General features: G+C 43.8%; 1 protein-coding gene across 6 annotated transcripts in view; it reads left to right on the top strand.

Annotated features, from left to right (window-relative positions):
- Positions 1-308: 308 nt before the first annotated feature.
- The window catches only part of LOC140716771 (rho GTPase-activating protein 32-like), a 518,900-nt gene continuing 506,595 nt past the window's right edge, over positions 309-12,613 (top strand). For 3 of the 6 annotated variants that reach the window (XM_073029618.1, XM_073029623.1, XM_073029624.1), the window contains exon 1: positions 309-418. The gene's annotated coding sequence lies outside the window, so the exon portion shown is untranslated. Of the gene's footprint in view, positions 419-524; positions 541-5,807; positions 5,972-12,613 lie in introns of those variants that run through there. The other 3 variants (XM_073029619.1, XM_073029620.1, XM_073029622.1) reach the window with 2 other exon arrangements.

Raw genomic sequence — 12,613 nt, forward strand, 5'->3', positions numbered from 1 at the left:
TGGTGGGAAGAACTTTTTCTGTGATGGACTGTACTGGTACTGAACGCTACAAAAATGGCCCAGAGTGGATTTCTCCTCTCCGAACACGAACAGCGACCCATCCTCTCGGTCACCCTGCACTTCATTCCCCCGACGGTACAGACCCTCCCCACATCACAGCCCTTTGCAACTACAGTACCACAACCTCACCCGGTATCGTGTGTGACGTTGCATACGGAAAGGGTGGTGCAGTGCGTGATGATGTTTAGACGACGTCGGTGGTGCTGCAGGTGATGACGTTTCGGACAGGGTGACGCGGTGCGTAGTGACGCTACCAGCGGCGAGTGCGGGCTGGGTTACCACGGCGAGCGGCGAGGACATGGAACCGGTGTGGTGTTACAGGGTCCGGGTGTCATGAGGGCGGAGTCAACGTAAAGAGGTATGCCCGATACTCGACGGCTGAAGCTTTGAGTGAGATTGCGGATCGATGCCAGACTTCGGCAGTGAATAGGCGGGAGAATTGGTGCCTCGTGAGCCGGAGGGGGTTAATGTACGGCGAGTGTGAGTCGGGAGTGAGTGGTTAACATACAGCGAGTGTGAGCCGGAGGGGGTTAACGTACGCTGAGTGTGAGCCGGAGGGGTGGGGGTTAACACACGAGTGTGTCGGTGGGAGTGGAGTGGTGAACGTACGGCGAGTGTGAGCCGGAGGCGGTATGGGGGGGGGAATTGTTAATGCACAGCGAGTGTGAACTAGGGTGGTGGGGGTAATGGTTAACACACGGTGAGTGTGAGTCGGGGGCGGGGGTAATGGCTAATGTACGGGGAGTGTGAGACGGGGGTGGGTAATGGTGAACGTACGGCGAGTATGAACGGAGGCGGGTGTGGTAATGGTTAATGTGTGGCGAATGTGAGCTGTGGGGGTGTTAATGGTTAAAATACGGCTCGAGTGAGTCTGTGGGGGTTGATGTTCGGCAAGTGTGTGTGGGGGGGGGTGATGGTTAATGTAGGACGAGTGTGAGCGGGGTGTAGGGGGTGTGGTTAACGTGCAGCGAATATGAGCCGGGTGGTGGTGGGTTGGGGAGTGGTTAATGTGCAGTGGGTGACTTGTAGGGAACATGGTCATGTGGAGAGTGATTTGGAGTTGGCTGGGCACACTAAACTGATAAGGGAGAGTGGTTTGTGAGGCAGGGTTTGGGGGAGTGACATGATGGGCGAAGGTTGGTTTTCAGTCATGGATGTGAAGGCACATTCACGTGGTGTTGGGGGTGAGGTTGTCACTTGCTGAGCATAAGTCTGGGAAGAAGAGTGGATTTTGGGAATAACGATTGTGAACCACTGGACTGAGCATGTCCTGTTGGAGACAGTTCATACCTTATGGGTCCCCGCTTAAAGAAAGCAGTGCGCAGGCTGTTCATTGGTTGTAGGGGCTCATTGCCTTAATAAAGTGATCCATGTTGTTATGAATGATATGTCAATCAAGTTGTTGGTAGTCTTCATTCATTTATTTGCCGTGGAAAATCAACTGTGAAGACTGGTGTGTGGACCGTGTGTAATGAGATTATGTGCATGTTTAGGCTAAGGATGGTGATGTATGCCCTAATATTTCTAGGCAAAGGGGAAATGTCATATCAGCTGAAAATGAAAATATGACCAGGAATCCGAATGACTTTAGAGATATTGTGATTCCCTCCCTCAAAGGAGGACTTCTATTGGGAACTGCAAACAGTAAACGTTCATTTATAATCAAAGTATACAACCCTGAAATTCTTCATTTCTCTGGGTAGCCGCAAAACCAAGGAAGAAAAAGAAAAGAAAGGTAGCATGATCACCAACCTCCAAAATCCTCCCTCCCTGCGGGGAAAAAAAACAAAAAGCTGAACAGGGACATCGACTCCCAAATCCCTCCTTCCAAACAAAAAAAATGAACAAAATCAGTCATGCACATCGATCCCCAAATCCTCCTTCCCCCACAAAATAAAACCGAGATCAGGTGAAAAAACACAGAATATAAAAACTAAAAGACTGAAAAATAATCTATAGTCCAAATCCAAAATGCAGATAAAACCTGGGCAATGCTCTACAGGCCTGGACACAGTAGCAGGCATTTCCCTTTCTGGTACAGAGCAACCAATCAAAATATAGGCAGCTGGCGTTCACCCTCTGTATTTGCTTCAATTGCTCTTGTTGCTTTAGTTGGCGAACAATAGGAGCTTTAATCTGCAAAATGGAACAAACATCAGTTAGTGCCCCATTCTGCAGCCCACCCATTACAAGGTTCGTGCACACAGTCTTCCAGAATCCTCTCGGAGACTGCAGAGCATTGGAACACCCAATCGATCTCCAAACTTCTGCACTCACCTTGATGATGGTTTCAATCGCCCTCATCACTTTAATTGGCGAACAATGGAAACTATAATTGGTGAATTGGGGTCAAACATTGGCTCGTAAGGTTTGCTCATGCTGCCTCTTGTCTCCCATAATCTTGGATACTGCAGAGCGCTGAAGCACCCAACTGATCTCCAAATAGCAAAACACGAGCTCTGACAGTTCCAGAATCACATTCAAGACATGAAACAAACATAAAAGACATAAAAGAAGTGAAAAGGGTGGTTTCATGATCTATCCAGAAGATGACGACTAAAGAATCGTTGTCCACAGGTACCATCTTGATCGGATGTAGATATGAGTAGAATGACAAATGTAGTGGTTTGTGCATTACTGATGCAAGGGATGGAATGTAATTGACAAATCCCAGGCATATAATGTATTTGGATGTGGAAAAAATCGTCTAAGGGTAATACAATATGGAAATAGGCCCTTCAGCCTGGTCCATGCCAACTACAGCATCTTTCCTGCAAGAAACCTGTGTTGCACAACTTGTGGTGCGAAGTGGGTGGTTCAGTTTTAACCCCCGAGGAGAAAGAGGAAACTGGGAAATTGAGCCTGCGTGGTAACTGGTGACTTCAGTTGGGCATAAGCAATGTTTTGGACTGGTGGATAATGTATATTTTGTCAATAAATGATTTGGAGGTGGTTATGGGGAGAGATGTTGCCAAGTTTCACAACATCTTGGCTGTGAACTGCACAGTAGCATAATGGTTAATGCATTGTATTACTGCACCAACAATTTAGGGTTCAATTCTTGCTGCTCTCTCTAAGGTTTTCTCAGTGAATGCATTTCCTTCCACATCCCAAAAATGTACGGGTTATGGTTAGTAAGTTGTGGGCATGCTATGTTGGCACCAGAAGCATGGAGACACTTGCAGTTTGCTCCCAGAACATCCTCATGATACAAACAACAGATTGCACTGTATGTTTTGATGTACATGTGACAAATAAAGCTAATCTTTAAAGTTATGTGAGCATAGCAATATCAGTTTGTGGAAAATAAGTGGTGTGCTATGGATGAAGTATCAATAGAAATTTTGTGCGTGATGGATCGTATTTGATATGTGTTGTGGAGGCACTGGTTCAACTTGTATAATTGGGTGAACTGTCTGACTTTGCTCTGCGTAAATCATAGAATTTGTGCAGTGAATGTCTAGCTCAGCTGCAGTTAGTCTGAAGCTTAGTTTAAGATTCTTCTTGGCTGTAAATGGTGAGCAATTGTTTGATGTGTTCAGAGTAAAGTGTTTTTCAACTAACTGGAAGACAATACTGAACTGTACCCTCTATCTGAGCTGCACAGATACAGGGTGTATTGTCTAAGATGGGATTTTGCATTTTTGCACAGTGAGTGAATTGATAAGAAAAATAAGAATACAAGTTGAGTTAATCATGATATTTAATTATTTCAAAGTAAAACTTGGCCTTAAATTTTGAGTGGTAAAGTAGGAAATGCTTTGCCTTAAACATTTTAAAGTTAGCATCATGTCTAATGAACTTATTTGGGTCTCTACTATTCCCTTACACCACTATTTCTTACCACAACTGCCTTTGTCTTTTCTGTCCTTTTATATTTTTTGTAAAGGCATGGATGGATGAATCAGACATGTCCAATGTTTGAAAAAATGCCATCTGTCTGGTCTATTTCATTTTGCCAGTACTAAACCCATGTATCCAGCAATTGTCAGTGCCAATTATGAACTGAAAGGTGTACTTGTTTGCTAGATGATCAGTATTTGTTTGTAGTAGTTTGATCATTTTGAGGACTGGGCAAGCAATCTTAATCTAATTGTGTATCAAATGGAGGCAATGATTTAATGAAAGTTGACTACTTATTTAAATAATCTTTAAATGGATAACACAAAGTACACTGCAGATGCTGTGGTCAAAGCAACACGTACAACACGCTGGAGGAACTCAGCAGGTCGGGCAGCATCCGTGGAAACGAGCAGTCAGCGTTTCGGGCCGAGACCCTTTGTCAGGAGTGAAGAGGGATGGGGCAGGGGCCCTATAAAGATGGTGGGGGGAGCGTGGGAAGGAGAAGGCTGGTAGGTGCCAGGTTAAAAAAAAAAACAATAAGAGGAAAGATGAAGGGGTGGGAGAGGGGATAGGCAGGAAAGGTGAAGAAGAAATGTAAGGGGAAAGCACTATGGGTAGTAGAAGAAGGTAGAATCATGAGAGAGGTGATAGGCAGTTGGAGGAGGTGGCAGAGTGAAACGAGTGGGGGAAGGGAGAGGGAGGGAATTACCAGAAGTTGGAGAATTCGGTGTTCATGCCAAGGGTATGACTACCCAGACGGTATCCATCCTCCAGCTGCCTCTCACTTCTCTCATGATTCTGCCTTCTACTACACACAGTGCTTTCCCCTTAATTCCTTCTTCACCTTTCCTGCCTATCCCTTCCCTGCTTCACCTCCCCCACCCCTTGATCTTTCCTCTTGGTTTTTCACCTGACACCTACCAGCCTTCTCCTTCCCACCCTCCCCCCCTTCTTTATAGGACCCCTGCCCCATCCCTCTTCAGTCCTGACAGAGGGTCTCAGCCCGAAACGCTGATTGCTTGTTTCCATGGATGCTGCCCGACCTGCTGAGTCCCTCCAGCGTGTTGTACGTGTGATCTTTAAATGGATGTTGGCTTAATGTAGAATACCAGTAGTCTGTATCCTATAGCTGTCCTTAATGTCACACTTCTGCTTAGCTTGTAAATGATGTGAGTTTCAGGCCTTTCTGGAGGAGAGGAAAATTTGTGCCTCTGATTGGGAAGCTGAAGGCAATATTGAACCTTAGGAGTGATTGCAGGTTAGATATAGTCTTCCCAGGGGATATAATGGTACATCTGTTCTTGTGCCATTGTTTCTGTGTCCATAATAAATAGACAGTTTTGGAAATTTGCAGCTGATCACAGCATTTGTAAGCAAAGATGGGTTTTGACAATATACTATCTTGTGTGTATTGGGTGAATACCAAAATGTAACTTGTACTTTGCAAATGCTGACTGACTTGCGCATTTCAACATGTCAAATTTCCTGTGTTCTGGTAGTAGAAAATTCAGATTTGTGTTTAGTAATTGAACTGCTGTCAAACTAGACCTTGGAGATAATTTTTCCAATAATTTGCACTCAGTGATGACCCAGTGTGGTTGGGTAATGTATTCATTTCTCAAACATGATCAATAATTCATTTTAAGATAGTTTCATTGAATGCTTGCAATGAATACAAGTTAACTTGTTGGCAGCCTGGGATGAATTGTTCTACACAAAACAACTTCCAATGTTACAGAAAGGGAAGTGTGCCTTGGTAAACAGGAGATGCTAGAGAGGGGTTATAAAGTTTTTGTGTTGATCTTTCTGAACATTGTGATGACAGCAATGATTGTTTGAAATCTGTACTTGTGAAGACTCATGGGATAGCTCACACATGGAAAACATCTTGCTTGTTATCTCAGATGATGAATCAGTCCTCATCCTTGTTGAACAACATTTGGAAGAAGTAATGAATAACAAAGGCTTCTCTGGGTGAGAGGCTTCAAAGCTCATCCACTTAAAGTGTGGCTTGGTAGCACCAACAATGATCCAACTGGCTGAATCCTGAAATGTGTGGCCAAACCAGGTATGTGGCATGTGGTAAGTAAGTCAATGTGAGGAATGACTTGCCCAACATTGTCCTTGTCTGCCTGTGCAATTGCATGACACCATGCACAACTTTGAAATAGCACCTTGTCTGCACATTCAAGATGTCTGTTATGTTTGTGGCACTGCTATTGTGTGTAAAGTTAGCTCTCTAGCTTTAGAGTTGTACAGCAGAGTAGCAGGCTCTTCTGCCCACCATGTCTGTGACTTTAGTCAGACATTTGACAATGGTGGGCTAACACAAAAGGGGTCCTAAATTGGCCTGGTGACAGCCAAAGAATTGTGGGGAAGGGTAGTCTTCTAATTAGAAGTCTGTGCCTCATGTTATACAACAGAGATTGGTGTGGGATCTTGGTTTGTTGTTAAGTATTAACATCTGGATGTGAATATGGTAGGTATAATTAGTAAATTTGTAGATGTCAGAAAGCTTGGTGATTTGGATAGTGAGGAAGGTTGTCTCAGGTACAATGCAATATATCGTATATCAGTTGAAAGTTGCATGGAGCATTGCCAGAAACAATTTAGTCTTGCGTGTTGTGCATTTTGGGAAGTCAAGTAGGGCTAGTGAATGGTAAGGTGCTAAGGAATGGTGACTAATAGAGAGACCTTTGGGGTTCAAGTCTATAGGTTCCTAAAAGTGGCAATACAGGTGGATAGGCTTGTAAGGAAGGCATATGAAATGCTTGTTTTCATAGAGTATATTGGATGTACTGTATGTTGCAACCTTACAATACAATGATTAGTCTACATTTGGAGTATTTAATGTAGTTCTGGTCACCAAATGAGGAAGAGCTGAAGAGATGTCTGGATTTGAGGTCTTTAGTTATGGAGTGAAATTGAACATACTTAGTTTTCCCTGGAGCCAGGGAGGCTGAAAAGTGGCCTGAGAAGTATAGGATAAGTAATCAAAATCTTCTTCCCATGATAAGTGTATTAAAAGCAAGAGGACACAGGATGAATGGAAGGATTTTTTTAAGGGGATATTTGGGTAAGTATTTACACAGAATGATTTGATATCTTGAACTTGTTACTAGGGTATGTTTAAGAATCATTTAGACATCTTGTGCTGCATCTGCTCTTGGGATAAGATTTTTCATTCCAATACTAATGAGATGGCCTCCTCCTTCAAAGAAAGGTGCTTCCCTTCCTTCACCATCAATGCTGTAATTACCTGCATCTTTTCCATTTTGCGCATGTCTGCCCTCACCCATCTTTTTGTTGCCACACCAGCAATAGGGTTGCTCTTGTCCTCATGTGCCACCTCACTAGCCTCTGCGTCCAGCACATAATTCTCTGTAACTTCTGCTATCTCCGACAAGATCCTACTACCAAGCACATCTCCAGCCCCCCCCCCCCCACACTTTCCGCAGAGATCGCTGCCTATGTGACTCCCTTGTTCACCTGTCCCTCCCCACTGATCTCCCTCCTGGTACTTATCCTTGCAAGCAGAACAAGTGCCACACCTGTCCCTTTCACCTCCTGCCTATCATTCAGGGCCCCAAACAGTTTTCCCAGGTGAAGCAACACTTCACCTGTGAGTCTTTTGGGGTCATCTGTTGTATCCAGTGTGGCCTCCTGTATATCAGTTTCATTTCATAGCTTGTCACACCAGACAGTCAGCCATTCTTGTCTAGCGTGTGGTGTCAGGATTGGTCTCCTTCTGGATTAACCCGGTCACGGTATGAACGTTCCTGACTCGAACCTTGTTTTTTTTATGAGGCCGAGTGGCTAGCTCGACGCTCAACCCGGCACGGATGGAAAGCGTGCCCGGGGGGGGGGGCCAACTGGATTCGAACTTGGGAGCCACCAGCCGGCTTGTATATCAGTGAGACCTGATGTAGGTTGGGAGACCGCTTTGCCGAGCACTAATGCTCTGTCCGCCAGAAAAAGCGAGATCTCCCTGTAGCCACACATTTCAATTCTACTTCCCATTCCCAGTACGACATGTCAACCATGACCTCCTCTACTGCCGTGATGAGGCCACACTCAGGTTAGAGGAGCAGCACCTTGTATTCTGTCTACGTAGCCTTCAATCTGATGGCATGAACAGTGATTCCTTGAACTTCCGGTAAGTGCCTCCCCTCCCCCCCCCCCCCCAATCACCATTTCCTATTCCTGTTTCCCTGTTCCACCTTATCTTCTTACCTGTGCATCAGAGGGAGCAGATGCTCCTCCCCTTCCCTTTCTTCCATGGTCTTCTGTCCTCATCAGATTCCCCCTTCTCCAACCCTTTCCCTTTCACCAATCAACTTTCCAGTTTTTATTTTGCCCCTCCCCCTCTCCTGGTTTCACCTATCACCTGCCACCTTGTACTACTTTCTCCCCTCCCCCAGCTTATTACTCTGACTTCTCTTTCTTTCCAGTCCTGATGAAGGGTCTTGGCCTGAAACAAAGACTTTTTTCTGTAGATGCTGCCTGACCTGCTGAGTTCTTCCAGCATTGTATTGCTTTGGATTTCCAGCATCTGCAGATTTTCTTGTGTTTGTAGACATTTTAATAGGCAAAAAGTTTAAAAGGTTCATTTGTTATCAAAATATGTATTGTTACGAAAACCCCGTAACCAGGTAACTTACCAGCAAAGATAGATGGATCAGCTGAGTCGGATGCTACTATTTTCAAACGTTTTATTCAACAAGGGCACAAACGTATGGTTAATACAAAACATTCAAATCGTCAAAACTCAATCTAAAACACCGGTGTAACCATAATCAATCAGAAATAAGCTCTACAGTTGTCTAGGGGGTAATACTGAGTCCAACGGAAGTCTTAAGAGTCACTCAGAAGTTTGCAGGCTTTTTCCTTTATAATTTAGAAAAGATGCACACTTGCCCGTTGTCTTGGCAGAGCAAATCCTTGGAATCGGGAGCAGACTTCCCCGTTGTTATTTTAAAAGCAGTCTTTCGTTGGTTTTAGCCACAGATTCAAAGTCGGAATCTAGCGTACGTGGCTTCCTTCAAAATGGCGTCCCGCTCCCACGGGAATCGATCTCGTGTCTGCTGGGTGCATCTGAGGGTCCTCCCCTCAGACCCGCCTTTATACTTCTTCACGGGATCGCAGGTATCAATCAAGTTGCAGGTAATGCGATCTTTCTCTCAACCAGCCCACTTTGCCCGAGGGCTTTTCACGTGGTTTCCATGAGACAATAATCAAAGTCACCGTTATTCTGCTTCTTGAGAGAACGTGGTCTTCCGCACGTCTCTCTCTCTTGGGTCAGTGGACCCCCCCTTAACTAGAGTTCTTGCGATTTTCACAAAGGAGGGGGCCAACGGCATAACAGTATGTAGTGTACAACTCTGAGATTCTTCTCTTCCAGATAGCCACGAACTAAAGAAAAACCATGAAAGTCAGTTCAGAGAAAAACAGCAAACCCACCTCCCACCCCTGTACAAAAAAAAGCAATAAGAACATCAGCCCCCAAATCCTCCTCCCTGCACACAAAAAATCAAGAAAGGATGAAAACACAATATAAAATCTATAAGACTGAAAAAAAGGTTAAAAAGGCCATAGTCCAAATCCATTAATGCAGAAAACCTTGATAACATCCTCCAAAATTATCGAAAGAGAGAGGCACAGTGATGGGCCACACAGGCTTCCTCTTCGCCTGCAGAACAATCCCACCAGCGATCAAAGACAGGCAGTTGTCACTCGCTCTGTTCATTCGCCCTGATGTTTCAATCTCCCTCATCGCTTTAATTGGCGAAATGGAGTTGAACTTCAGTGCTCACCTTGTCCTGCAGCCTGTTCGCCTCGAGGTTTGTGCTTGCTGCCATCCAGAATCCTCTGGAAGACAACAAAGCATTGGATCACCCAAATGATCTCCAAATTGTGAATTGCAGGCACCAACAGTTCCAGAAACACATTCAAGACAAAAAACAGATTTAAGAGAAGTGCCTATCCAGAAGGTGTTGACTGAGGGGACATTGTACACAGGCGCCATCTTGACTGGAAACATGACAATTCCAGGGTATAGATGTAGGTGATTAAAAGATCACTATGGACATGGTGGTCAGAAAGCCCATTTCTGTCAGGTCTGACTCTGAGTTGATGATAACCCTACTGGGGAGGCATCAACTCAGCACCTACTCTGTCCACTCCCTTAAGACTTGCATGCTACAATGCAATCATATTTTACTCATACAAACTCAAGTCTAGCTACATGCCAGGTGCCAATCTAGTGAATTATCACTGCACTTCCTCTATCCCTGTATTCATGGTAGGACCAGACTTGTACATAATATTTCAGGTGCAGTCTCTTCAAGCGTCCCTGGTATTCATCCACCTGCAATAAAGGCCAATATATTGTTTTCCTAAATATTTGCTGGATCTGCATGTTAACTTTTAGTTTCCTGAGTTTAAGAATGCCCAGATTCCTTGGAATATCCGTACCTTTTAGTGTCATGTGATTCAAAAGATTACCCTGCATTTCTGTTTTTTGTACTAGAGTAAGTAGTCACATTCTTCCATGTTATAGTCAATCTGCCATTTGCCTTCTCATTTGCTTAGTTCTTTGCAACTTGTGCTATATTCCAGCTTTGCATCATTTTCAAGGTTGGATATATTACACTTGATGTCATATTATAAAGCCCCCTGCTACCACTTCCTCAGTGATAGATTTTAACATTTTCCTACTACTGATGGCAGGCTACCTATTTCCTTTTAAATAGTAGTGTAACATTTTCATTGCTCTCGGGAGCATTCCAAAGTCCATAGAATTTTTAAGATGACTACCAGTGCATTCATGATATCTATAACCATCACTTGCGTGGCCTGCAGTGAGTCATTTGTGTTCTGACATCTGTCGTCCTCATTGATAAGTTAAGAGTACGATGATTATATTCTCCACACCTCAATAAATGAATGCAGCTCCAAGCTGAAGACCATCCGGAGCAAAGCAGCCTGTTTGAATAGAGCTTGCCCCTTAATCTATTGGTTTCTGTCACCAAGGGGAAACAGAGTAATGACAGTATGGTAAAAGTTTCTGGCAGCTGACTGCCTGGATCTGAGGTCCAGCTGTACTGAAAGGGCCTTTTTTATGCTGTATGATAATGATTACCATCTTGAGTATAATGGAAGCTGTTGCACTTCCTCTTGCTGCCACAGCCTAGTGACATTAACAGTAGCCACTGGGTGTTGACTTGGGGATGGAGCTAGTGGGAAATCACCTCTCTGATTCAGTGCCATGAGATATAGGAGCAGAATTAGGCCATAGTCCGCCGCTTCATTATGGCTGATCCATTTCCCTTTCAGCCCATTCTCCTGCCTACTCCCCATATCCGTTCGTGCCTTGACTAAGTAAAAATCTATCAACCTCTGTCTTAAATATACCCAATGACTTGGCCTCCACAGCTGCCTGTTGTAATGAATTCCACAGATTCACCACCCTCTGGCTAAAAAGCCAAATCACACTTGCTTTAGAATTGGAAAACCCTTTCATTTGAATGGGAATTCTCTACCTGTAGGAATGGGAAACGTTGGTTTAATTCTTTTACCTTAGTTTCATGAATTATATTTTAATGCATGTTTGAAGAATTTTAATTGCATAAATTTTCATAGTTGTATTAGAATTTGAATTGTTGGACTGCTTTACAGCTCGAAGCAAAAGTCTACTTCCTGCCTTCTGTTTATCAAAGTATGTCAGGTGAGGGTTTAGACTAAACCACCCAAGGCTTACTCACTCTCTGGACCTTGCTGTCTTGCAATTTGGTGTAAAGGATTAGTGAGTTTAGCCCTCTTTGTGTTTGGCACAGGTGAGGATAGGAAGGCTGCAGGAACTGCCAGTGCAGTTCCAAGTTGGTTGTTGGATCCAGGAAGATCCAGGCCAATCAATTCTTTCCAGTTATTGATCCACCTTATTAGGAATTGGTTAGCTTACTTTTGTCAGTGGCACATTTCTTTCCTCAGTCTGTGACTGGGCCACTGGATGGCAAATATTTTGTTGCAACAGCATTTATATTTGTGAGGATATGGTTAGCCACAGGTTCATATTGTTCTTTCTAAATTATTCTTTCCAACATGTGATACACACATTATAAAGAGCCCAAGTACTGTTTGTTTTCCTGTTCTGTGGTTAAATGTGTTTCACAGGGAGACTTTGCCCTATACTTGACTATCATTTGAGTATAATCTTGTATAGTAACAGTTGTTCAGGATCCAGTAGCTGAACTTAATCCTTAATACTTGGGCATTTACCAATTGAAGACTCCGAGCAGTGATCAGGAATAGGAACTTGTAACTAGCATTGAAGTTCACCAAATAAGTGATGGGCTGCACTTCTACAATAGGACTGAATCTAGTTCAGGATGTTTGAATATTCATGGAAATATGATAGGGGGAGGATTTGTGTGCTTCCAGCTCAGAGTGGGCGTAGTGTGACTCAATGGAAGTTGCTTTAGACGCTTGTTCCCACGCATCTCTTGATGTGTTAATTTGACTTTTCCTACTGAGAAAAGCAAATGTGAAAATTTCCATTGAGGAGATGCATTGCATCAAGGTTACTTCCATAACACCTGAAAACATATAAAGTTTCTCATCTGGAATGACAAGTGGAGCAAGTGTATTTAGAATGTCAGCACTTCCAAATTCCCTTTGAAATTGCACACAGTCCTGTCTCAAAAATATTGTA

Source organism: Hemitrygon akajei, chromosome 26 (assembly GCF_048418815.1).
Source record: "Hemitrygon akajei chromosome 26, sHemAka1.3, whole genome shotgun sequence".
In the NCBI taxonomy this organism is placed as follows: domain Eukaryota; kingdom Metazoa; phylum Chordata; class Chondrichthyes; order Myliobatiformes; family Dasyatidae; genus Hemitrygon; species Hemitrygon akajei.